We start from the raw sequence: 24491 nt of genomic DNA, 5'->3' as shown, positions 1-24491 counted from the left end.
GCCTGTGTCCCACAGCTGGGAGTGTTGCCTGTCCACTTCTGCTTGTCTGAAGCAGGGTTTGAACAACAGGGCAAATGAATGTTTTCACATCAATGATAGCAGAAAAACAGAAATAAAACTAGAAATGAAAATAGGAAAACATAAATCACATAAGTCTGTGAATCTAACGCAGCTGAATTTTATATAATTTAAATGAATTAGATAAATTTTGTTGCCTACTTCAGTCATTCCTTTAGGGCCAGAATGTGTGTGCTGTAGGAAATGATGATTTTTCAAAATAGTACTTCAAAAACCTTAGTGCTATTAAAGGAAAACAATGCTGAAATTATTTTCTTTTTTTAGTGATGTTGGACGAACTTCTCTCTCTCCCATAAGCAGTAGCCGCTCCAAATAAAGTAAGACAGTTGTCCTTTCTCCCTGCTGTCAGCTTGCCGCCTGGCTTCTAAAGAGTTAAGCTGGAGGTTTGTGAGGTCATGTGTGACTTCACTGGATCTGGACTTTTGAAGCAGATCTCTTGGAGGGAAGCTGCCTGTTGAGAGGGGAGGCGGCAGAGGGGGAGGTGCTCCTTCGATTTCTTTTAAGTTCTTGTCCCTCAGCCCCTGAGGGACATAGTGGCCTTCCGGGAGAATGTCACTGCAGAGTCTGTGTGTAGCAGTTTGTACTCTTAACAGAAGCAGAAGTCCATTAAAAGAGTCTTTGCAGAAGATGCATGTTTGCTGAACAGACGGAGCGGGAGAATGCTCTTTGTATTCGTGACAAACTTATGGGCAGACTGTTTGCTGATGGAGGTAACTGGAATTCAGTTTATTTTCTTTGTCTGGTCCTAGGCAGTGCTGGATTATGTATAATTGTAGTTACAGAAAATTCCTTGGATTTTAAACTGTTATGTTTCAAATGAAAAACATTTTAAGAAAGTCTTAGAAACTTAGGCAATGGTAATTTATATATATTGTTTTCTAAATAAGGATGACAAAAATGAAGAGGACGTACTTGTTGCAGGGTCTGTAGTGGTTGGGCAGGATGAGATTTTTCCCTCAGCAGAGTTGTACTGCTCTCTAACATCGTTTGACAGAGCTTGCTGCTCGTAGACGTAGCTCCTAGACTGCCGGGTGTTTTCAGCTCCTTTTGTGAAACTTTGCCAGGGCACCAGAAGGTCCTGAATTTGAGCTTGTCTTTTAGTGGGGTCCCTGCTGACAACTGCACAAGGCTGCTGTTCATGTTTTGCTGTGTCTCTAGAGGGAAAGTTGACTATGCTGTTAGTATAGAAACGTGATTTGTCTTCGAATTTGGCATTAGGTTTGAAACTTCAAAGGCTAGCCAGTTATCAAAGGAAAAAAGGCATGGGGGGTTTTTTCTTGGAGCCGAGGGATTTTCAGCTTCAGTTTGTCTCTGGGAAGGTCCTGTCCTGTTTTCCCGTTCAGCAGGTGCGGACCAGTGTAGGGCATAAGTAAGGGCAGAGCTGGTAAAGAAGGCACACAAACCCAGCGCATTGATCCCACGTCCTTTCTTGAGATGCTTGGGGTTAAAGGTTTCCTGAGTACTCAAGAGCCTGCAAGAACTCAGTGCCTGAACATCCAGGGTAGCCAGCTGATTATAACAGGTGTGTTTGTGGATGTGTATTGGGCAAGTTGGTGTTTCTTGCTTTGATTACAGATTTTAAGTTCATAATTTTAAGTTCATGTTTCCAATATTTTATGATGTCGTTCATCTTATGTAGCCCATTAGTATAAAAATGTTGCCTTTTTCTAATTGAATGTTTTGATTTGTAGCTTTAATAATAAAGGACAAAGAGAATGCTTGAAAAAAGGGCGTGAAACACGCTTTGTGAGAAGCATGAAGCATAGTGGTTATGAGCCTGGACTTAGGAGTTACAGGCCCATGGGCTTGGGTGTTACCTCTCTGTACAATTTGACCGCTAGTGAGTTGCATAGTCCCTCTTGAACTTCAGTTTCTGCATATGTGAAGTAGGGATGATGGTGGTACCTAACACAGGGGGCAGTGGTTGTGAGTAGTAATGGAGGTGCCGTGTGTGGAGAGCATTTAGCGCAGTTTCTCCTGCATTCGTAAAAGCTCAGTAAATATTAATACACCTTGGCTCTTATGTTTGAATTGTTCTTCTTTACGTAGGCTTGTGAGAGGACTTAGACCTCAGAGAAAGGGGGCCATGAATTTGGAGTTGTGGGTATGCTCACACTGTGATCCTGTCAGGCCTTCTTTGTGGCAGGGTTCCTGGTAGCGCCTTCACAGTGCCCTCTGCCCCGCGCCCTCCCTCGTCAGTCATTTCTCAAATCTAGCTTTTGATGGCAAGGAGGGCAGCGAGGGAAAAATGGGTGGATTAGTGCAAATTCATCAGCACTTGATGCGAACATCTTTCTGCTCACGTGCTGTCAAGAACGTGTCGTTTTCTTAGGCTTTGACTATGGGGAACAGCATCGCACCCACGTGTCCCTCACAGGCGGCACACGGCCCCCAGCAGGAATAAACCTGAAACATTGTCAGAACCTGGGAGCCTTTCTGTGTTCTTTCCATGGTGCAGACGGCCCTTTGCTGTGCAGCAGTGGCTGCTCTTACAGGTCCATCTGTGTTTCTAGCTTGGCCCTTTCTATCTTTATATCATAGCTGGCTGTGCAGCTGTGTGAAGCTGCTTAGCTCCTGTTTCCTGGACTGTAATTTGTAGATAATACCTTTTTTCCATGGTTATTGAGGAGATTAAATGAGATAAAATATGTGAAAATGCCTAGCACAGAGTAAGTACTAACAAACTTTTTGTTCCTCTAAAAATTGCTTCGTTATCTTTTGTTACTGGGAAGGGAAAATTCATACAATTTGTAAGTGAGTCTCTTTTCCCCTGTTTTTCTTTGTAAGGACTCCTGGCTAGATCCATTTTTCTAGAGCTTTTGTTTGATTTAAAAGAATTTTTTTGTTACTAGTTTACTTCATCTAGTGCTCTTTCTCTTTTCCCCTCCATAACTTTCCAGTGCCGTCCATAATCCTTACAGCTTTTAAATTTAATTCTGAACTAGTTTTCAAAAATACAAAAGTAATATGTGCCAATGGTAAATATTCAAATCGAAGTCCTTTGGTCCCACTTCCCAGAAGGAACCTCCTGATGGTTTCTGGTGTGTTCTTGCAAGGCATGGTCTGTGCAGTTCTTTGGGAACCAATTTTAAACTGCCTTACTGGTACAAAAGTACAAATGTGGTATGGAAAGTTCTGTCTGATTTGCCAGCTCCCTGTGCAGCTCGGTCCCTCCCTCCAGCTCCACAGCGCAGTGTTTGGAATGTTTGGGAGCTCCCTTGAAGGGAACCTGCCTGCACAGCTGAATGTGTCACCAAGAGTGAATGCACTTGACAGGTCCAGCCCTAGCACACTGTCGTGGTTCATGTTATCAGGACAGAGTTCACACAGGGTAGTTAGGCATTGGGGTTTTCTCAGCAGGCACCTGGGTCTGAACCTGCTCTGAAAATGCTCAGTCCTGAAATTCTGGGGAGGCAGAGCCTGCACTGGGTTCCAGCAAGGATTTTAGTCATTGTTTAGCCGCCCTGAGGGTATGGTTCAGTCAGCCCTTTATTCTACTGTTGTGTTTGGCTTTTTGTCATTAACAACATTGGGTGGAGGTAGTGTAAGAGGGTGCACTGGAAATGGAAATGGAAGATGTGGTCTCAGCTTCAGCCTTGCCGCTTACCAGCTGTGAGTTCGGACAAGGCTGCTTTGGTCCTCAGTTTCTTTGCTTGGAAAATAAGACCATTGTGAGAGTGAAATAAAATAAAGCATGTGAAAGTGTTACGTAGACTACAAAATGCTGTATGGATTATTTAATGTTTGTTCTTCTTAATGGATTATTGAAAGGACTGGCTTATTCCTCTTAACGGGTTTAGGTGGGTGAACTGTCTGTGCTTTGGAGAAGCAGGGACAGTGTAGCTGTCTAGTGTTTAGTGTCACTGGACCTTATCCCACCTCTTTGTGAAGTCATTTGTCCCATCTGTTCTTGAATGCTCCTGGCATGCCGACAGCCTATAATCAGAAGTGGGGAGGCAATATAGTTTCTGTGCTCAGAGTATTCTCAAGTAAGCCACTCCCTTGTGTCTTGAGGCTCTGCTTTTCAGTAGGCGAGCACGGGGAACTGAAGCCCTGAGCACCCTCAGTGGCCCAGCTCTGCTGCTGACTGTGAGACCTGGGAAGAGTTGCTTCCTGTCTTGTGCCCTCAGATTCCTTGTGTGTAAAACAAAGGGGTTGGACTAAAAGACTTTTTTGTATGTGGAGATGGTGACTGTCTTCCTTTTTCTGTCTTTACCTTGCTGTATCCATCATCTTATTGACCTACTGGTTTCTGAGACCTAAATGTAATAAAAACCTTTTAAGGGTGACAGGATGTTAAGAATGAGCATCAAGTTGTCCTGCCCGTAATCCACTGACCTTGACATTGCTGTTTTGTAGTCATCCAGAACTAATCATCTTTGATCAGGGCTTCCTTGTCTCAGATCTCTTGTTATGGGAGCTGTGAGAACCTGAGGGGAGAGAGAAAAAGGATGCCATGGCACCTGAAATGGAGCTGCCATCAGGAGAAGTGGAGAGTGAATATTCTTTTAGCTGGAGGCAGTAATCCCTTCAGGGCAGGAGAGGGTCCTTTTGCCAGGCTGTGTGGGAGATGTTTGCATTGTTGTGGTTCAGTTCTCAGTACCTTTCATCCACCCTGGTTTCTTAAGTTCTTTATCTAACGCTTGTTGAATAGAGGAACACGTCTATCATGTGTGGACATTTTAGTCTGGCTTTCCCAGGACAAGACTGCATTTCAAGGTGAGGGAATGATAGGGAAGCATTTGTGTTTCCTTAGGATTTTGCTGCTAAAAGATAAACGAAGAGACAGTTAAAAACTATCTCTACAGCTGGCAAATCAGAAGGCTTAGGACTGGCCTAAGTAGCAAGAGACAGTTACTGGCTGCTGGAACTTGTGTGTCTGGTGAGTAACTTGGGGGGACACATCAGCGGAGCCAACTGGAGAGACCCATGGGAGATAATTCTCCTCCTTGAAATAATTCACCTGAGGAATTTCAGGACCCCTTGGCCTCAAAGGCAATGGCTGGTAATAGGAATGCAGATTTGTGTGTGATTGGCCGAAGAGCCCAGTGTATGACCATGTGTTACAGGAGTTCTCTCTGCTGTAGACCCTTCCAGATGCAATGTAAGTGGATGATGCTCTTCATTAAGATTTGACACTTCTTGCTAATTCCAAAGAGTGGGGTCTCAGATATTTACCTTGGGTAAACCTCGTAACAAGTAGATCAATACCTATTTAAATGCCCGGTGTGTAAGTGCTGCTTCAGGATTGGAGGTGAGGATGTGGCCAGCAGTTTAGAAGGTAATGAAGAGTAAACCTAAGAAGTAAATTGGTAAAAGGTGGGTTTGGCCTTCCATTTTTCTGGCATCTTGACCTTGGGAAGCTGGTGTATCTCATCCTTGGCTATGAATTTGAATTCGCCATGGAAATTGCATAGCTGTGCATTTTGTAAAGCTTAAAAATGAAGGAACCAAAAAGTATCCACCTGAAACAGCCAAAGAATGTCAGTTGCCATCTTTTAATGTAACAGTAAACTGCCTAGTCCGTAGGCCCCACCTTCTCTGTGGGGTCCTGGTAAATTTATGGGTCATTCTGAGGCTCCTCAGTTGCTAAGCAATATAGGTTTCATAACCCAATCCTTTGAAAGTAATTTCTTTTTTTAAAGGAGAAAAACATTTTTGCTAACAAAATATTTTACTGGGAAATTTAGGTTGAACAAAACAGGCATACCCCGCCCCAAAAGGCTATTGCCAGAAACATCCCAACATGAGAGAGAAAGTGCCTCACTTCCATTTGAGCCACAGCCAGTGCAGTGTTTGAAACGTCAGCACTGCTGCCTGCTGCTGCTCAGTCCCCTGCCTGGCTTCGCTTGGCTGCCTCAGGGTGGGGCCTGGCTGTCTCCTGAGTCAGCAGTGTCTCTTCCTGAGGCACGCAGGTCTTCTTGGGAGGTCTCAGGGCCTCACAACCATGGGGCCAGCTCTGGCAAAAGGCTGAGAATCCATCTGTAGGAGCTAGGCTGTGGGCCAGGGGTGGAGTTGTCCCACCCAGTATGTGTGAAGTATCAGAATCCACCCGTGGTTGACTAGTGCAGAAGTAATATTTATCTTCTGTTGCACTCAGTTTTATGAAAACTTGTCTGAAGAAAGCAGTCTGCTGTATCTACACCAACTTGATTAAAGATTGAATTAGATATACCTTCTGAAGGAACTTTTGTAGAAAGTGTCATTGTAGGATGCCACTGATGTGACAGCCTCTCCTCTGCCCATCCTCTTCAGGATAGTATCTTGTAGATCTGCCAAGTTTCTACCAGTAATATAATCTCAAATCAGAATGGTGATAGTGAAATATACTATATACTTTTGAGGCAGTATTCTAATTTACTAAATATTGTATTTTTACCTCATGATTTTTTTCCCTTTACAACAACTTACCCTCAAGTTAAAACTTTATTCTATTTAAGTAACAAGATTTTAGAAAATTAGGCTAGTTTGTGAACTCCTATGACATGCGTTGAGCCATCCATGGCTGTACATTCCTAGGTTTGAATGCAAAGCTTTTCCCACCAATTTGGAATGAACTGGTCATTGTAACCAGTTTTGTATGGAACAGTTGTTTCAGATCCCAACCCTCTAATGACATCATTTTCTTTATACTCAAAGTAAATGCTATGCAGACTAGATTATTCTAGAGTTTGCTCTGTTTTTCTCCTGATTAAAATCTTCTGTTGCAAAGGAACCCTGCTTAGTGAACAGTTTCCCTTATAAGATATTGTTTTTTGTGCGTCTAACTTGTCTAGTAATAAATCTTGTTTTTCCATGAGAAAGCAGTATATCCTATTTAAGGCTGAAATTGCAAACACATCCAGTGTGTGCTATTTTGATTTTCTAGTGTCAAAGTATCTTTTCACTGGAAGTGATCAGGCTCAATGTGGTTTGGGTTCAAGGGCACAGCACAGTAAGAGCTATAAATATGTGGATAGGAGGAGGATCATTATTATATTTAGCCAGGGTAAAGTAAACTTTAAGTTGTTTACACATAAGGCCTTGAATTGAAGACAGGAAATGTGTTAGATCCCCTAAGAGACATTAATAGAATTTTTAAGTTTCTGATGTAAAGTAGAAATGTGTCTACCTCAAATTATTTATATATGCATGAAAAAGAATAGTGTAGAGATCAACTTGTAGAAAATTCCACCCTCTTTAGAATTCTCATGGGACTGAAGAGGGGGAAACTTCCTTTACTTTCTTCCTGTGATGTCTTCATATTTTAAGAATAATTACCAGAACTCTTATAGTTTTCCCCTGGGAGGATACAGCTCTTAGATAATTATGGATAATTTATAGGATTTAAAGTGTATTAATGCAAGTCGTCCCATAATTATGTTAAAATTTGTAATCCCATCAGGCTAACTGCTGGACCCCTTTTAAAAAGGGCCAGAACTCTTAACTATACAATGGGTAGAATTGAGTGGAGGGTTAAGAACCTGGTTTTTTATCAGGAGATTTATCTTCATAGCCCAACTTGGCCATTTCCTGACAGCATTACCTTGGGCAAAAAACCCTCTTTTCTGTCCTTTATAAAATGGTCACAATAATACCTCCTTCCTAGAGGTTTTACTAGGATCAGTTGAGCTAACGCTTATGAAGTGCTTAACACAGAGCCTGGAACTAGTCAGTGAACACGAAATGTCAGCTGCCACCACCATCTTCACTGTCATCATTGTCATTATCAGGCCATTCAAGAGGTATTCTTGAATATGCCTCTATTTCACCATGCCTTTTATATTATTTCCTTTAAGCCTAAAGCTCAGATTAGCAACCAAGGATAGCATTGGGTAGTCATTCCTTTTCTGCTTCTCCTTGATACTTTGTACCTTTTTTGGTGCCCTTTGGTCAGAGGTGCTAAGGGAGGACTGCAAAACTGCATTAGAAGAGGAGAAAGAACTACAAATCTCAAGTACAGAGTTCTCTACAGGTATCTTTCCAGGGAGAAGGAATTTCCTAATGCCTCTTATACTACGTTATTGTACAAAGAAAAATTCAAATAATGTCTTGCTAGGATTTTTAGGTATGGTGATTCTAATTCCTCATACTGCAACGTTTTCATCTAGAATGGTAACTTTCAATAATCCCTATGACCCTTCTGGTAATTTTATTTTACTTATTTATTTTTGGTGAGGAAGATTGGCCCTGAGCTGCCTGTATTTTGTATGTGGGTCACTGCCGCAGTGAGGAGGAAGAGCTTGAGGACCAGCGGAGATGCACACCTGGAATCCGAACCTGGGAGCCCTGGGCCACCGAAGCAGAGTGTGCCGAACTCAACCCCTACACCAACGAGTCAGCCCCATTTTTATTTGTTATTAATGATCATAGCAGAGATGCAGTCTTCTAGATGGTGCATTGACAGTAGGAACAAAACAAGGGACTGAATATCTCATTATAAAAGTTATAATAATAGGAAAATTTATGAGTCTCTGCTCAAGAAAAATCCATGCCTGGTTCCACATGTCCTCGTAAAAGGGAACCTCAGAGGAAGGCTTCTGAACCTTAACATTGTACCAGACTTTCTTTAGTCAGTGCACTCTTTCTCTGATATTACGTATTTGTGTCTAAAACCTTTGCTGAAGAACTCTCATTGACTGTTAACAAACTCTGTATATTAGTAAAACCATACCATTTTTGTGAGATCCAACTCATCTTAACACAAAACTAAATGAAACATCCAGATTGCTGTGAAAGAGAACCAAAAAAGTTTTGCCACTTAAGCCCCTGGTGGGAGCATTTTTTTTGTCAAAAATAAACTAGCTCTATTGAATAGACTCCCTCTGAACAGTCTCTGCATCATGGAGGGCTTAGTAAAAGGCATAAACCTTGGAGCTGTGTGGTCTTGAGCTGCTTTGGGTTTATGGGAATTCACACAGTGATGCTACAGACAGTAGCCATGGTTTTGGCCCAAGGAGCTCTGGCTAAATGGTAGTTGGTGTGATTGTCAGTCAGTAGACTCAAGTCTCATTGTGTGTCTAGCAGTAGGCTCCAGGTTCTTCTTCCTTTATGAGATTCTAAGATATTTGAATACTGGCTAAAATGGGAGGATGGTGAAGTCCATCTAATTGTCAGCTTTGGAAAGAGCAGAGGAAGGGCCTGTAACTAGTAGATAGGTTTTCTTTGTCAACTCTGACTTCCCTACCCCTCCATTGGTCTTGAGTATTCTGCTTACAAATAGACTAGATTCTAATTAAACAAAAGAAGGGACCAGGTACCCTTTGTTAGTTTATGCTTTTAAATTCATTCTCTTACCCTCATCTACTGAGTCAGATTCTCTGCAGGTGGTATGGTTCAGTGTAGAAGACTTTCTACCCTGCTCCTTCTGAGACTTTCTGAGAGTGCTTCGTTCCTGTTAGCAGCAGACAAGGCTCTCTTGAAGAACTCAAGGAATGTTGGCCGTCTTCATCATAGTTGAGTCACCCAGGCATAGCTGGTGATACCAGCTGGCTGAGTGCAAACCAGGAAAGCCCAGCCGCTCACCAGCATCCTTCCTCTTACCCAGTTCTAACAAGGCCTGCACTTCGGCTCGCCATTTCCACGTGGGATCCAGGGAGCCCTTTCTCCTAATGGCATGTAAGGGTGATTCCTCCATGCTAGTGGGTTTTAAAACTCTGTGTGTGTGTGTGTTTAAATGGACAGACATTTTAAAAAATAAAGTGTTACATAGAACTCCATGTTTTATCAGATGGTTGAAAGTGGAGCTGCGTTGTCACAAGCTTGAATGAGTTGATACTTAGCTCCCTTGGTCATCCCTAGCACTCCCAAAGGGCTGCTTCAATGAGTTGTCCTCACTAAGAATACATAATGTATTTCTCCCTCTTTTCCCATGTTCTCTGTGAGCACGTGTGCACCAGGTACACACATTAGCAAACTGTAACAAGTAGGCAGTCTATTAACCCGTTCAGTTAGTGTGGGTACTACCTAACTGCCTTAGGCATGAGTTGTCACTGGTGGCCAGGGCTTTACCAGGCAATTTCGGTTGTAAACTTCATTTTTACCCGACAGAAATGACAAGACTTCTTTTGCGTTTTATCCCTTACTTATGTTATTGTTTTATCACTTTTTAAATAGCACATAGTATTCTAATAACCTTACCATGTATAGTAGACTGTTGTAGAATTTTAGAGGTAGACACACACACACACACACACACACACACACACAATTGTGCAGATGAATGAATATACTGAGACCAAGGAAGTGATTTGCCCCAACTCTCACAGGTAACGATTAAATTGAAACAAAAATTCAACTCACGTATCTTCCGTATTTATCCTGCTGTTCCTGAATGTCTTCACCATGTGCCTCCCACATCTGGGGCCACTTTTTGTGAATTTGCTGTATCGCGCTGGCACCACCGACTCTCCCAGTGGAGTATGATAAGCAGTAGTTCACAGTGTGGTATCTGAAGTCAGACTGCCTGGGTACACATCCTAACTCTGTATACTGCCCACTTGTGCCTTAGTTTCCTCATCTGTCAAGTGGACATGCTTATAATATCTACTTCATAGGGTTGTTATGAAGATTAAACGTACTAATGCCTGTAAAAGTCTCAGAACAGTGCCTGGAACATTGAAAGTGCTTACTACATATTAAGAATCATTTTTGTCTGAATGCTTTGAATGGCAGTGGAGAGTAATTAAGTGGAGTCCATTTGGATCCCACTAAAATGTTCACCTCAGCCTGGGCAGACCGACTATGGTTCATTTAGTTCATTTAGCATTAGCAAAATACATGCCAACCCCCAGGTCATCTCAGGAGGCCAGTGTGTTTGTCACAAATGTTTTGAGACATTTTGACTTAGCCCTCTCACCAGCTCTCCCCCCCAGCCTATTTCTCAGGAGTGCTTGGGGACATAAGGCTTAGCTTCTTAGCATGATGTGGTGGGACATTCTCGGGCAGAAGCTACTTCTCACTAAGCTGTTTTGGCTCATTCACTTGGCAGTCACATTCCTTTGGAATACTGCAGAGTAGTTTTGATCAAGACCCAGAGGACAAGGGGATCAGCAGTAAGATCCTGGAAGGCTCCTGGGATGACTACTTTCTACTAAGTATGAGCTAGTATTTTGTTCCTTCATGTAATAATGTAAATTATGATGTGGAGTTTAACAGTATGTGGGAGGAGAGCGAGAAAAGTTTTTATGGAATGATGACACTGCATTGTCTGTCTCTGTGAATGATGTGGGTGAATAACCATGAAGTATTGCTAAGTGACTGCCACATCTGTCGGTCCACTGCCACAGGCTGTGTGGGAGGCAGGGAGATGCGGTGTGGAGCTAATCATGTCATCACTGTGTCATGGGAGAGTGCAGCCAAGCTGGCGTCCTGCTTCATGTGCTGAGTGAGACAAGTGCAGGGGAACTGCGCTGGTACTTGGAGCTCAGTGTTGAGTTGACTTAGAGCGGGTGACACCTGTGGTGAGCAGTGTGTCCCAGAACTGTTGGAGCTGCAGAACCTTCTTAGGCAGCTCTTGTTCTTCTCTGGGTGAGTAATCCCTGGTTCCTGCTTACATTTGCAGAAGTGCTTCTCCTCATAGTGGGCCTCCTCTGTGGCTAGCCAGAGCCCGTTGCTCCCTGTGCTTTCCTGTAGCAGAAGCTCCGCTTTTAAGGCCAAGAGTTGTATGAGGAAAAGTAAACCCAAAGTGCTTTGGTGGAGCGAGAATTCTGCGAGAGTGTTGCTGGAGAAGCCAGGGAAATTTGCCTTTTGACAAAGGATCTTTTAAAAGGAAAGCTATGCTCTACTGTTTTTGGTCTTTTTCCTCTTTCATGCTTAAGAAGATATTTTCCTTTAGAAGTACAGTTAGATTTATATCTAAAAGTTAGTGGAGAAAATGTGTTTGGACTTTGGATGTCTTTCCCGTCTATGTCCTGATAGAATGATAATGCCAGAGGCCGGTGAAGCAGCCCATCAGAGCACTAGGCAGTGGTGCCCTCCCGAGGCCGGACACCGGCACGCCTCTGGTTCTGCTTCTGGTTGGAATGAGGAGCAGGAGCCTGGCTGTCTTTGAGAGAGCTGAGTGCAGGAAGTGGTGTTTTGAGCCTGTGTTCCTTTTCAAGGGCCTCTCCCTTCTGTTTGGTTTACACTTGCTTGTGAGTCGTCTGCCGTTGCCATTTGTGTGATCAGCCGTTTCCTCTGGGTCTTTGTAGAATATTCAGACACTGAAGGAGGTTACTGAGGAACAAATGGGGCCTGGTCACAAAACATGTTTGAAATGCCGTTGACTGAAGTAGGCTGTCAGCCACTGAAGACTTACATCTGTTTTATTGAACGTGATTATTTTTTTAAAAATTGAGCTTTGGTTTGCACAAACTTAAATTTTCCCCAACTCCATTTAGGTTTTTTTTTCCTTTGGAAGAGCACAGGACACAATGATTGAATAATGATGTTTCCATTACTAAGCACACAAGTGCTTTGGGCGAGCAGAAGAGGTGAGGAAGGGAGGGTCAGCTTATTTCCTTTCCAGGAAACCCCTGTTCTTTCACTGGTCAGGTGGTAAGACTGTGCCGATCTGTAGGTAATTTTTGTACTTCATGTTTCTTGGTCACGTCGTGAAGCCATAGCTCTACTTGAAATCAGAACCTTCGCCTGCAAGTCCCAGCGTGACCTGCCCATCTCCGCCCCGTCCCCTGCTCCCTCATCTCCTCCCCACTTGTCCTGCTCACTCTGCTTCACCCACATTGGCTGCTCTGCCCTTCTTTGAACACACCAGGCCTGCTTCTACCTTGGGCCTTTGCTGTTGCTGTTCCGTCTTCCTGGATTGCCTGTTCCCCAGATAGTCCCAGGGCCAGCTCCCCCACTTGGGGGCTCTAAAGCTTCCTTTCTAGTGAGCTCCCTGGCTGCCTTCTCTAAAGTTCTAACTCCTTTCCGCACAAAACCTCTTATTCCCCTTGCCTGCTTTCTTTCTTTTCCCTAATTATGTCACTAGCATACTTTATATTTTTCTTATTATCTGTCTCCCCACTAAAATGTAAGCTCCACCAGGGCAGGGATTTTTGTCTGTTTTGGTTATTGCCGAGCCTCCAGCACTGAGAACAGTTCCTGGCATGAAGTAGGCACTCAGTAAAAACTTGTTGAAAGAGTAGGTTAGATAAAAATGATGAGCGACTTAAAGGCATAGTAAGTAAATCAGCGCCTGTGGTGCAGGGATATGCAGAAATCGTGAAGGTGGTAAATGAGTGATTGAGAAACACTGATTTAAGTAATCCTTGGGTTTGTTTCTTTTGTGTTCGTATTATAAATAGCACTACAGTAAATGTCTTTAATTTTCTTTTGTATATTTATGATTATTTCCTTAAAATAAATGCTTCAAGTGTAATTGCTGGTTCTCAGGATGTACACATTTTTTGGGACTTGCTGAAGTGAGTTTACACCCTCTGCGGTGTGTGTTTCTTCCCACACCTCGCTGTGCATATCTCAGTGCCTTCTGATCTTTGCCGATCAAAAACTAGTGCCTTGACTTGTACTTCTTTGATAGCATATGTATATGAGCATTTTTTCCATGTTTAATGGTGATCTTGTATCCTTTTTAGTGAATTGCTTGCTTGTGTCTGTTGTGGTCCATGCTCTGGTGTCATTGGGTGGACGTCACAGGCACTCTGGTGTCTGTCGCAGGCAGCACAGAGGGCAGTTGGACCTCCCGAGATAGGCAGAGGAGGGTCTGCTTCCCCGTCATCTCCCCTGCCTGCTTTTCTCTGCACCCTGGATTTCCCTTTCCCCCCTTTCTCAAGGCCTCTCTGCTCTCCCTTCCCTCTTCATTCTACCTGGTTCTGGCTTGCATGTCACTTAGTTCAGCCCGACTTTAACATGGCCTTTCAGTCCAGGTAGCTATCATTGAAGCCCCACAGTTCTAGGAGTGGGCAGTCGAGTGGCTCCGTTTCAGGCGGTGGTCGCTCCGGGTCTAGTCAGCTGGGATCAGGGTGGAGGTTGAGGCCCTTGGGGCCTGTTGTGTCTGGGCTGTGGATGAGGCAGCTTCTCTAGGAAGGGCACAGCAACTCGAATGTTCAGTACATTGTCTTTAGCCCGTGTTTTGATTGGCATGTTCATCTTATGGGTACACAAAAGTTCTTTACGTATGAAGGCTGGTGGTGTCTTTTGTCTCATGGGTGTTTTTCTCTCCATTTGTCATTTTAATTTTGCTTGGTGTTTTTGCCACATAATTAAATCTGTCAATTAAATCATGATTTCTGCTAGTGTAAGTTTAGAAATACCATCTTTATGAGGAAATTATACATTCAACTATATTTTCTTCTACTTCTTTACGGTTTTATTTTTTATGTGCCCCATGAATTATGTTAAATTTTAGAGGAATTTGAGAGAGAAATAATATCTTTGCCATTTTCATTCCAGGAGCGTAGTGTTTATTGAGTGCTAATTTATTTCTCTCAGCAAAATTTTGTAGCTTTTTTTTACTTTAGTTCTGTACTTTCCTTAAGTTTATTCCTAGCTACTTTATAGATTTTATTCTGAGTAGGATTTTTTGTTCAATTGTGTTTTCTAACTAGTCCTTTGTGGTTTATTAAAGGTATTGTTTTTATATTTTTATTTTGTAACTGACCACCTTACTAGTTCTAATAACTTTTTTACTCGATACTTTTGGGCTTTTCTTGTAAACAGTTACAACATCTGCAAGTAATTATTTTATTTCTCCCTTTATCACTTCATTTCTTTTTCTGATTTTATTGTGGTAGATCTTTTAGAATGAGGATAATAATAATTGTAATGGAATGTGGGGCGTATCTCATATTGTCGTATTTTGTTAGGGATAATTATTCTGATTAGATAGTCAGAATGCTTTGGGAGCATATAAGTGAATGAAACTAGTGGAAAACCAGTCTCGACCCAAAAGATTTTCTCCACTGGCCTGTCTTAGAGCTTGGACATTTCACTTCTTGCACTCTGTGGTCAAACCATTGCCTCGAGTCTCCTCTTAAACTGCATGTGTCATCCTGCCATTGACATACTATACTTGCTAATATAGCGTGTCACAGATTTAGTTTTCTGATTTCCTGAAAATTGATACTGGTCTACTATTATGAAGAATTGAGAAATAGGCCTTAAACAAGTGAAACAGAAAGTTTTCATAGTGCTGTCAGCAGAAGCCTTCATCATGTAGCTCTGCTTACCCCTGGCTTCATCTTGTGCCTGCTCTGTGTTCTGCACACCTCCTACCTCCACCCCGTAAACCTCAACCAATATGTCTTGTTCTCTTGCTTTGAGCTTTCCGGTTCTTATCACCGCCCCCCAACCTCCCGCTCTTAGCATCCTCATCCTCAGGGTCAACTTGAGTGTCGCTTTCTCTGGGAAGGCTGACTTCCTTAGACTAGGTTGAGTGCCCTACCATGAACTCCTAAAGTACCCTGTATTTTCTTTAAAATATCATTATTACAATTGTTTTTTAAAATCATCTCTTTAAAAAATTTTTATTGCTATTCAACTGTAACCTCACACTGCAGTGGCAGAGAGTATATCTGCCTTAATGACCATTGTGTCTGACACGTAAGTAGTTGCTCAGTAAAAGCTTCCTAAGTGAATGAATGAGAGGGGAGTGGAGGGTAATTAGCATGTTTCTCAGTGAGTTTGAGTGAGAGGCTGCAGGGAGCTGCCTTGATTAGCAAAAGTAGTAGCCAGAGGGAGGTTGGAGGCATTGAAGGGGGAGGGAAGGGACAGGTGTGCCTGTGCCTCAAACGTTTAGTGTCACCTGGGTCTGAACCTTGTTGAACTGAACTGAACTCAACTGCCTCTCTTAGGGAGTTGAGCAAAGAGTTTTGAGGGATTTGAAAGACAGTTTTATACATGGATGAACTCTGTGTACCCTTGGACATGAAGGAAGTATAACCCTGTACTTTCTGCTCTACCCTTTAATTTTTTTGCTCTTGGGGGTTGCAGAAGTGTAGCCGTTGGGCTTTTAAAACATCTAAAATGGCAAGCTGATCATAAAGTTCGAGGACTCCACCTACAGTAAAGACCATATTTAAAAAGCTAAAGTGAAAAAGGCAGTAGGAGGAAAAAACAGGAGTGTGTACAGCAAAGTAGTATTTACTGCTCCTTCATTGGCAAAAGGAAGGAGGGTTTGCCTTTGTGAGCCTGGATGGTACCAGTTTATGAACATATTTCCAGCAGTGAATAAAAAACTGTCATACGGTTTCAGTGTTCCTCAAGTTAGAGTAAACTTTAACTTCTTATACTTCTGTTTTAATATTGTCATATTAATTCTATTATAAATTATAAATGGTGAACTCAGAACTAAATATAAGTAGGAAGACCAAATACATTTTTGGTTATTATTTTCTATATCTCAGTTATTCATATTATGTCTTCCTGAGGAAACTTGCCATTTGATGTCATATTCAGCTGAGGGTTGAACTTGGAGTATTAAAAACAGACACACAGAACTGGAGCTGATTTTGTGTGAGTTTACTGTATGACTAATAAAACTGAGCAGGTTGAGACTGCTGGTGTTGGCAGATCGGGCTGTGGCGCTGAGTTTCAGTTGAGAGCAGATCTGAAGCTGCAGAGGGTTCCGTGTCTCCCTTTCACCTTATAGATGAAGAAGCTGCGATGTTCATGACTCACCTGAGGTCGTGTGGCTGTCAGCTTCAGGGCCAGACTAATAATAATAGCTGCCCTCTTGTACGCACTTGATGCTGGGAACACTCTCACCTGCTTTACAGATGAGGCACCTGAGGCGCAGACAAGTCTCCTGCCCAGCTTTACACAGCGGCGCACGTCAAAGCCAGAACGTGACCAAGGCCTAGGTGCAAGTCTTCACTTTGAACCGCTGAGTTGTACGTCTCACTCAGTCTGGAACTCTCTGCTGGTTACTGGTTTCTGCCTAGCTCCTTCCCCAGTCTATGGCTCTTGCAGGTATTTTCCATACTTGAAAATGGTATTAGCTTTCCCCCAGGTAAGGTGTCATGCTCTGGCCTCAGAGATGGTTCAGTTTGAATGAATCTTGTCTGTGATTAAGGAACCCTGAAACAGGAAACATATCTCCAGGCCTGCAGGCAGTGGGAGCAGTTCCCCCAAAAGGTGACTGTAGCTTCTGCAGGGGACAGTTTGAGCTATGCTGCTGTTCTTTTATTTCCTTTTGCAACCCTGAAGGTCTTCAGTTAACTGATTTCTTTTTTAAGTTGACTCAAAGCCAACAAATGAAATTGATGTTTTATAATAGCCAAAGTGTATTTTGATCTTTATTAAACATCTATTTCTCTGCTATAGATTACAGAAGATAATTTCTACTGTTACTCTCTTAAATGAGTTGCAACATGCATTGTTCTCTGTCCTCTTGGGAAATAGCTAAAAGAGATCCATAGGAGCTTTAGTAGATAAAACTTGCTGGAAGGCTAGATTCACCCAAAATGGATCTGTTTTAGGTGTGGTTTGTTGTAGTTTATAACTGGGAAGACCACATAGAATTTGAACACTTTTTACCAATAGCACTTGCAGAATCTAGAGTCAGTGGGCTCCAGAGGGCTCATTCATTCAATAGAAAATTACTAAGGTTTGGTGTCTCTAAAGCTTTTTTGAGGGAAAAATGGTTGTGCTTTTTGCCTGTCAGGTCCTGTGAGATGGCAGTCTGTTAAAAATTTATGTTTACAATATTATAAAATTTTTTTCAAACTTCAGAGCATCTTTTAATTCATCTCATATGCATTCTTTTATTTCAAGGTGGAATTAAAGAAGCCCTGTTAGAGGCATAACCAAAGTGCTGTGTGATTGTAAGGTCAAGCCATGGCGGGTTTGGGCAGGCTGTGCAGAGGCATTTGAATTGAGCCTGGAGGAGTGAGTAGATTTCCATATGCAAGAAGGGAGGAAGGACACTTGAGGCTAAAGGAACAGTAACTTCAGCCAAGGGGCTGTGCGCCCTGCAGGGACAGGTGCAGCAGGAAATGAGGCTGGAGAGTTGACGGGCCAATACTGAGAACGCCATGCTGGGAACCACACTAGGGAGACGGGATGCTATTCTGTAGGCGCTGGAATATTTTTGAGAAAGATGGTGACATCCATCCTATAATTGTAGAACTCTGGAAGGATGGAGGTTGGATTAGAAAGAAAAGTCAAGTCCCATGGGTAATGTATCTAAAGATTGCCAGGTTACTGTATAACTTTAAAAGTGTTTTGCTTCTGTATTTTTGAGGGCATTTTTAGTTTTTCCATAGTGTTAGCTACCTTTCCTTTCTGTTGTAAAGAAAAATGCCTTTGTCAAAAGAATTGATTTTTTTTTTTGTCGTGAATAAGACAGTTCTTTTCTGTTATCGAAGCTTGAATGTGGGAACTTGGTTGTTGCTGTAACTTGTAAATAGACTTGAATCTTTAATATTAATAAGTGTTTGGGCATTTCTCATTACTAAGTAGATACCAGAAAACCTTCAATGGAAAAATTAGCAATTATAAGACTGGAGTCAATTATTTTGGTTATTTTGGCTGCTTTCTCCAATTAGTTTAGGGAAACATTAGAAAACTAGAGAATGAAGATGGTATTTTGGCGAAATTTTTGAGATGGAAAACATGGAACCAAGGAGCCAGAGAACTTGGCTCGTCATTCTGCCTGCAACTTTTAAATTACGCAACTTAGAAATGTCTCATTAACCTCTCATAAAATAAGTATAAGCTACCCATCTTACAAGGAGTTTGTGAGATCCACGTGATTTAAGTATGAGAAACATCAGATTATTTCTGATAATAAAATATCAAACACATTATCTACATCCTTCCTAAGCAGTCTGATGTATTCTTATCTTGGCTAAAGGTTGGCTAAATTAATTGTTATTCACCCAATACCCTTGTGTGGTCCAAGTTGGAAGCCTGGAAGGCTAACTCGAGTCCTCCCTTCCTTCGTTCTCATATATTGTTGGCCACAACATTCTACCAGTTTTACTACTTTTCTCACAATTCTGCTCATCAGCTCTGTATTCATTACCTTGTATTGAGTCCTTTTTGTCTGTCATCTGGACTGCAAAGTAGTCTACTGATTGGACCACGTATCTTCAGTCTCTCATTCCTAAAAACAAATAGTACTTATTTTCCAGGTGTTGTTTTAAGCACTTTATAAATTCTAACTGATTTTATCCCATCCATTTAATCCAGTCACCTTCCATAATGCCGCCTAGTGAGCTCTCAAATCTGGCCATTTTTCTCACCCACTTAGTCTTTCTCCCTTGTCTAAGTATTCATACTCCTTCTGCCCCTTCTCCTGCACCCTGTAATCTGGATGACGCTGGCCTCCTGCAGTGCGTTGAACAAGTCACGTGGTTTTACCCCTCGGTGAGAATTTCTTTCATCACTATCCACCCGGTGAACGAGTGCCACCTTTTGGTTCTGCGTTATGCAGGATGCAGCCTCTTAAAACTGAAGCACCGATTGCTCCATGATATCTGTTTTGTTAGTAGTTATTTGTACAGAGTTTGTCTGCACTCCCTAGACTATGAGATCCTGTGTTTCACTTTTTATTCATCTTTGTATACACTGTACCTACTGTGAAGTCTGGATGCTCAGTAATTGATTTCAGTGAGGAAACTTTGTAGATAGTTAGGCATCTCTGTCTCCTTCTTAAGCCTCTGCTCTTAACCAGGATGTTAGTGTTGTACTGAACGATGTGAAAGCCATCATTCTATTCATGTCACTTTGGTTTGAGCTCACAGCACTGACGGCTCAGAACTTACAGTACATTTGAAGGATGGAAAACACACTGCCTCTGGCTATAGAAATATTCGTATCAGTCTTGTGAGTATAAAATGGAAGTTGACCCTGGGTGTGTGAAGCCATATTAGATTTTTTAAAAATCAAAAACCTTCAAAAATTTTCCAAAGGGCCTTTGCTAAGGCTGACATGCATTCTCACACTTCAGTGATAACACAGTAGGCGCTACTGGAACTGGGTGTATGTAGTACAACTCTGTCCCTCCTTAATGGTAACATTTTTATTTTCCCAAGAGAAAGGTACAAAAGGAACTCATTTATATCACAATGATAAGACATCTTAGCATTTGGTGAGTCCTGTAGGAAGTTAAACTCAGGTTAGAAGGGAGATTGCTGCTGCTATTATTCTATTTCGATAGAACAGTTACACCAATTCATGTAAAGTGTAATGTGTTTGCACTAGTCAGGGTTCTCCAGAGAAACAGAACAAATAGATTATATATATATAATATATACACACACATATATATACTATATATACTATATGTAATATATGTATATATGAGTTTATGTAAGGAATTGGCTCACATGATTAAGAAGGCTCAGAAGTTCCACATCTGCTCTCTGCAAGCTGGAGACCCAGGAAAGCTGGTGGTGTAGTTCAAAGACCTCTGAGCCACAGAGCTAGTACCGTGTGGATTCTGTTCTGAGTCTGAAGGCCTGAGAAACAGGACTGATGAGGGCAGAAGATTGCTGTCCCAGTTCAAACAGTCAGGCAGAGGCCGAACTCATCCTTCCTCCCCCTTCTGTTCATTCAGATCCTCAATGGATTGATGATGCCCACCCACAGTGAGGAGGGCAGTCTGCTTTATTCACTTTACTAATTCAAATGTTAATCTCTTCCAGAAATACCCGCACTGACACACCTAGAAATAATGTTTAGCCACATGTGAGCATCCTAATTCAAGTTGGTACATAACATTAATCATTAAGGTTGCGGGGGTGGGGATACGGAAAAACTTGAGGATCTGACCAGATGAAATGGCGTGAATCAACTACACAGATCCTGTTGTATATTCTGATTTTTCCAGTAGTTTTAAAGCCATCATTGAGCTGCAGGTGGAGGCCAGGGAAGAGATCAGACTTTCACAGGTCATAATCAGTCTGTCAAAAATATCAATGAGTTAAAGCAGTAATGTTCAAAGTATGAATCATAATTTCTTAAAGCAAATATTGAAATCATCTTCATTCGAAATAATATTGAAACCCTTTCAGTTGCTTTTTACCAAAGAGAACGGGACTCCCTCCCCTCAGCACTCATACCTCTAGTTGTTGCTTACCCTCTTATAAAATGGAAGGTTAGGATGAGCATGCTTATTGCCAGCAGATGCTGACTTTCGTTGAACTTTCAGTTGTACCTTCTGCAGGCGGGATTCTCAAACCGGGCTGCATCCCAGAGCCTGTGAGTCTGAATCTTTAGGGATGCTGCCCAGTAATGTGCATTTTTTAACAAGTTTTCCAAGTGACTCTTACAGACATTTAAGTTTGAGAGCTTCTGGTGTTCTTTATAAAAGAGATGACTCTGAAACTACTGGTGCAGTGGTTTTAAATCTGTTATAACCTGGGATGCTTATTGGACATATAACTAACCCGTTGCTTCTCAAACTGTAAGTCTAGGGTGGGGCTGGAGAAGTTGCTTTTGTAACGGTCCCCCAGGTGATTTCAATGCAAACGGCAGTTTGAGGAGCTGCGCTAGTATATGACAGCATTGCAGTAAGTCAGGGTTTTCCAAATTCTGTTCTTGAGATGTTGAAAGATGTTTGCAGCACAAAAGAATTTGTGGTCAAATAAGTTTGAGAAATGTTGGAAAGTTAAAAAGTTTTTGTTTTTGGTTTTTTTTTACAGCTCTAATTTTCAGAGCCTGGAGCCACTTGGGTTTTATGGAATACTGTTTTTTGAGACATAGGGAAAGAGGGTGACTCTAGGCCGCTTGTTTGTTCCAAGACTTGGCTCAAGAGGTGATGTTGGACTTGTGAGTCTTGGATCACACTGTGTGTTATTTGTGCTCTGACTTGGGGTTAGTTTGTCTCTTTTTGGTCTATATTCCAGTCAGATCTTGAACAAAGTTATATTGGTTCTACTTTTTTGTTAACTGCTGCCCCCAAACAATGCGCATTTGTCTGGAGCATTTATCACGGATAGTAAAGTGTGTGCTTTAGGCATTGGTACATGGCCCCGGATTTATTCTGGGGAGTGGTGAGGAACTTTTCCTTAATTTATATTTTGCAAAATTAAGAATTCTGGGAAGGAGAAACCATTAAAAATCTTATGTAGTAATCACTATTTTTGAGTGACTGATTTTATCTGATCTTTGCAGTAACAGTTTAAGGCAGGTTTTATGATCTTCATTATTTGCAGATGAGGAAACCGAGGCTGAGGGAGGTGATGTAAGGTGGGGCTGAGACTCGAGTCCAGGTCAGAGTCCCCAAACCCATCATTTTTTTCCTTAAGGATGGGCTTTCAGTTGTACTGAAGGTCTGTTTCAGTGCAGTGGATTGTCTGCTGTTGAAGGCACTCTAGGACTGAAGACAGACAGATGTAGTTCGCTTCCACTTTTGTGTCTAAACAGCTTTCTGTCTTTGGGGAAGTCAGTCTCGGTGAACCTCAGTTTTTTTCATCCATTAAGTTTATAGTGTTTTCCAGACCTCATCCCCAGAGCATTAGGAAACATTTGTGAACATGGTGGGGGTGTGTGTGTGGTGTGTTTGTGTGTGTGATGTGTGTTTAGTCTAAAGCACTATCTGTAACTGTAAGGGGGGAGAGCAGGTAGTGGTATCCTCACTTATAAGGAGCTTTCCCTAAACTTTGGCAAATTTTAAATGGTATCAATGGGAGTTACTTCTTCAAGTGTTTTCATTGCTGTGAAGTGACTAGCATGTGATAGCACTGTGACAAGGTGCAGAAACGTCATCTCTTGGGTGACTTGGGCTGGTGGCAGTGCAGTAAATTGCAGAATTTAGGCTATCCTGTGGCAGGACTAAAAAGCCAGCCTGCTCTCCAGTAGGACAGGACTTTTAACACCTGGTGGATAAAGGGGAGGGGAGGATTCACACTTTTGCTATTATTTCGACTTGACTTGTACCTCCTTCTTTTTTTTTTTTTTTTATAAGTAGTTGGGGTCAAGATCTTTTGGTAGGACTGGCAAGATTGAGTTAAAATCTGTTTAGGTTTTATCAGTCCTAGTTCCAAGGATAGAAATTCAGAATGTGAAAGTAATATTGTTGAGGTGATTTGACTATAGTTGAAGGAGAAATTTAAAGATGAGTTTTAAGAATGGTGCCGAAGTGAATTCTGTTTTCTACAGACTCAGAAGGAAGGCATGTGTCCTCCAAGTGGAAGTCCCAGACTGGTAGGTTTTTTTGGCTTCTTGGGTGTTTTTCTAGCCATCGGCTTAGTCACTTTGTTCTTTTCTTTGTCCTCGCTTCCTCCCTCCCTCCTCTTCTTATTGCTTTATAAAGCTAGAGTGATAGGACTTATCATATGCTTCAGAAATAAATTTAAAGAGTAAAGCTTAAATAAAAGCTTCATAGAGCAGATTGACTGGATTAGTTGCTCTTTGTTGAGTGACTGTGTATGCTAGGGTACGAGTTAAGTGGGGCCAGGACTGGGGAGAAGGGTGGACAAGCAAATATTCTTGTTCTCTAAATATAAAGAGATCTGAACGTGGTCATCTGACATGTATTTGTTACTTTAGAAGAAAGATAAGATATATATGGAGTTAACATACTAGTGAGGACTGTATATTCTATATTTCTGTGGCGAATTTCAATCAGAAATGTCAGTGTTCTCTGAAAGTCACAAAATGTAAGTGCAGGCTGTTTTCGGGGTTCATCGCTGCTTCTTGTGGCAGGTGGTTGGGATTGCTGCGTAGTTCTCATCACCACCTGTGGTATTTAGGTCAGGAAGCAGGGAGACTGTCCGTGGGGGGTACTGGTGGAGGGATGGACAGTTTTACTTGGGACATCACAGCTGGGTCATTCGTTCTCACCATTTTAAAAGTTGTTTGAGGCTATTTCCACTTTGTGCTTGCACCATGGCATAGGGTATTGCTCTTAAGTGTGTGTCTGTCTGGCTTGGGCTGGGGCGAAGGAGTATTAGGACAACACTCCAGCGGACCGCTGTAGTATTGAAGAAGGGAAACAGGTTTCCCCTCCTTCCCTCAAGTGATGCCTGAGTGATCCCCTTCGAGGAACTGGGGTGGACAGACAACAGATGCTGTCTAGGGCTCTGCAGCATACTTCCTTTCTGGGAAGGCATATGTGTGACCAGCTCTCTCTCTGTTTGCGTTGCTGCTCTGAAGTTGAGTGCTCACTCAGCCTGGGCCATCTGCTGGGTGCAGGCCACCTCTCACAGCCCCTCCTCAAGCAGAGTTTCTGTGGTACAAGAACATCTTATTGGGTAAACCTAATAGCTTAGTGAAAGTTTGAATGCGTGTTTCACAATGTGTGTGTTCCATGTAGAATAGATAGGAAATAAATGAGTAGTACACTCACCACAAAACTAAACCACAAAACGATTTTATCAAGGTTAAATAAAGTAAAACTCTTCCTGAATATCCTAAGTCTTTAGTGCTCGCCTGCATTGTGAATCTGCAGTGTGGGATATAGAAGTTAAATACTCAAATTACTTGCCCTTCCTATTTTTTACAGTATGGAGGGTATTTGTCCTCTAAGAGATTTTTTTTTTTCCTGT

The 24491-nt window shown here is 42.1% G+C and overlaps 1 protein-coding gene across 22 annotated transcripts in view; it reads left to right on the top strand.

Annotated features, from left to right (window-relative positions):
- Positions 1–24491, top strand: part of PSD3 (pleckstrin and Sec7 domain containing 3) — a 646842-nt gene that overhangs the window by 338125 nt on the left and 284226 nt on the right. Inside the window, exon 1 of one of the 22 annotated variants that reach the window (XM_070253286.1) lies at positions 486–788. The exons of the other annotated variants lie outside the window; for them this stretch is intronic. The gene's annotated coding sequence lies outside the window, so the exon portion shown is untranslated. Of the gene's footprint in view, positions 1–485; positions 789–24491 lie in introns of those variants that run through there. 22 annotated transcript variants of the gene reach the window in all.

Source organism: Equus caballus, chromosome 27 (assembly GCF_041296265.1).
Source record: "Equus caballus isolate H_3958 breed thoroughbred chromosome 27, TB-T2T, whole genome shotgun sequence".
In the NCBI taxonomy this organism is placed as follows: domain Eukaryota; kingdom Metazoa; phylum Chordata; class Mammalia; order Perissodactyla; family Equidae; genus Equus; species Equus caballus.
Note: the sequence above shows the minus strand (reverse complement) of the source record. Positions and strands in the feature narration are given on the sequence as shown.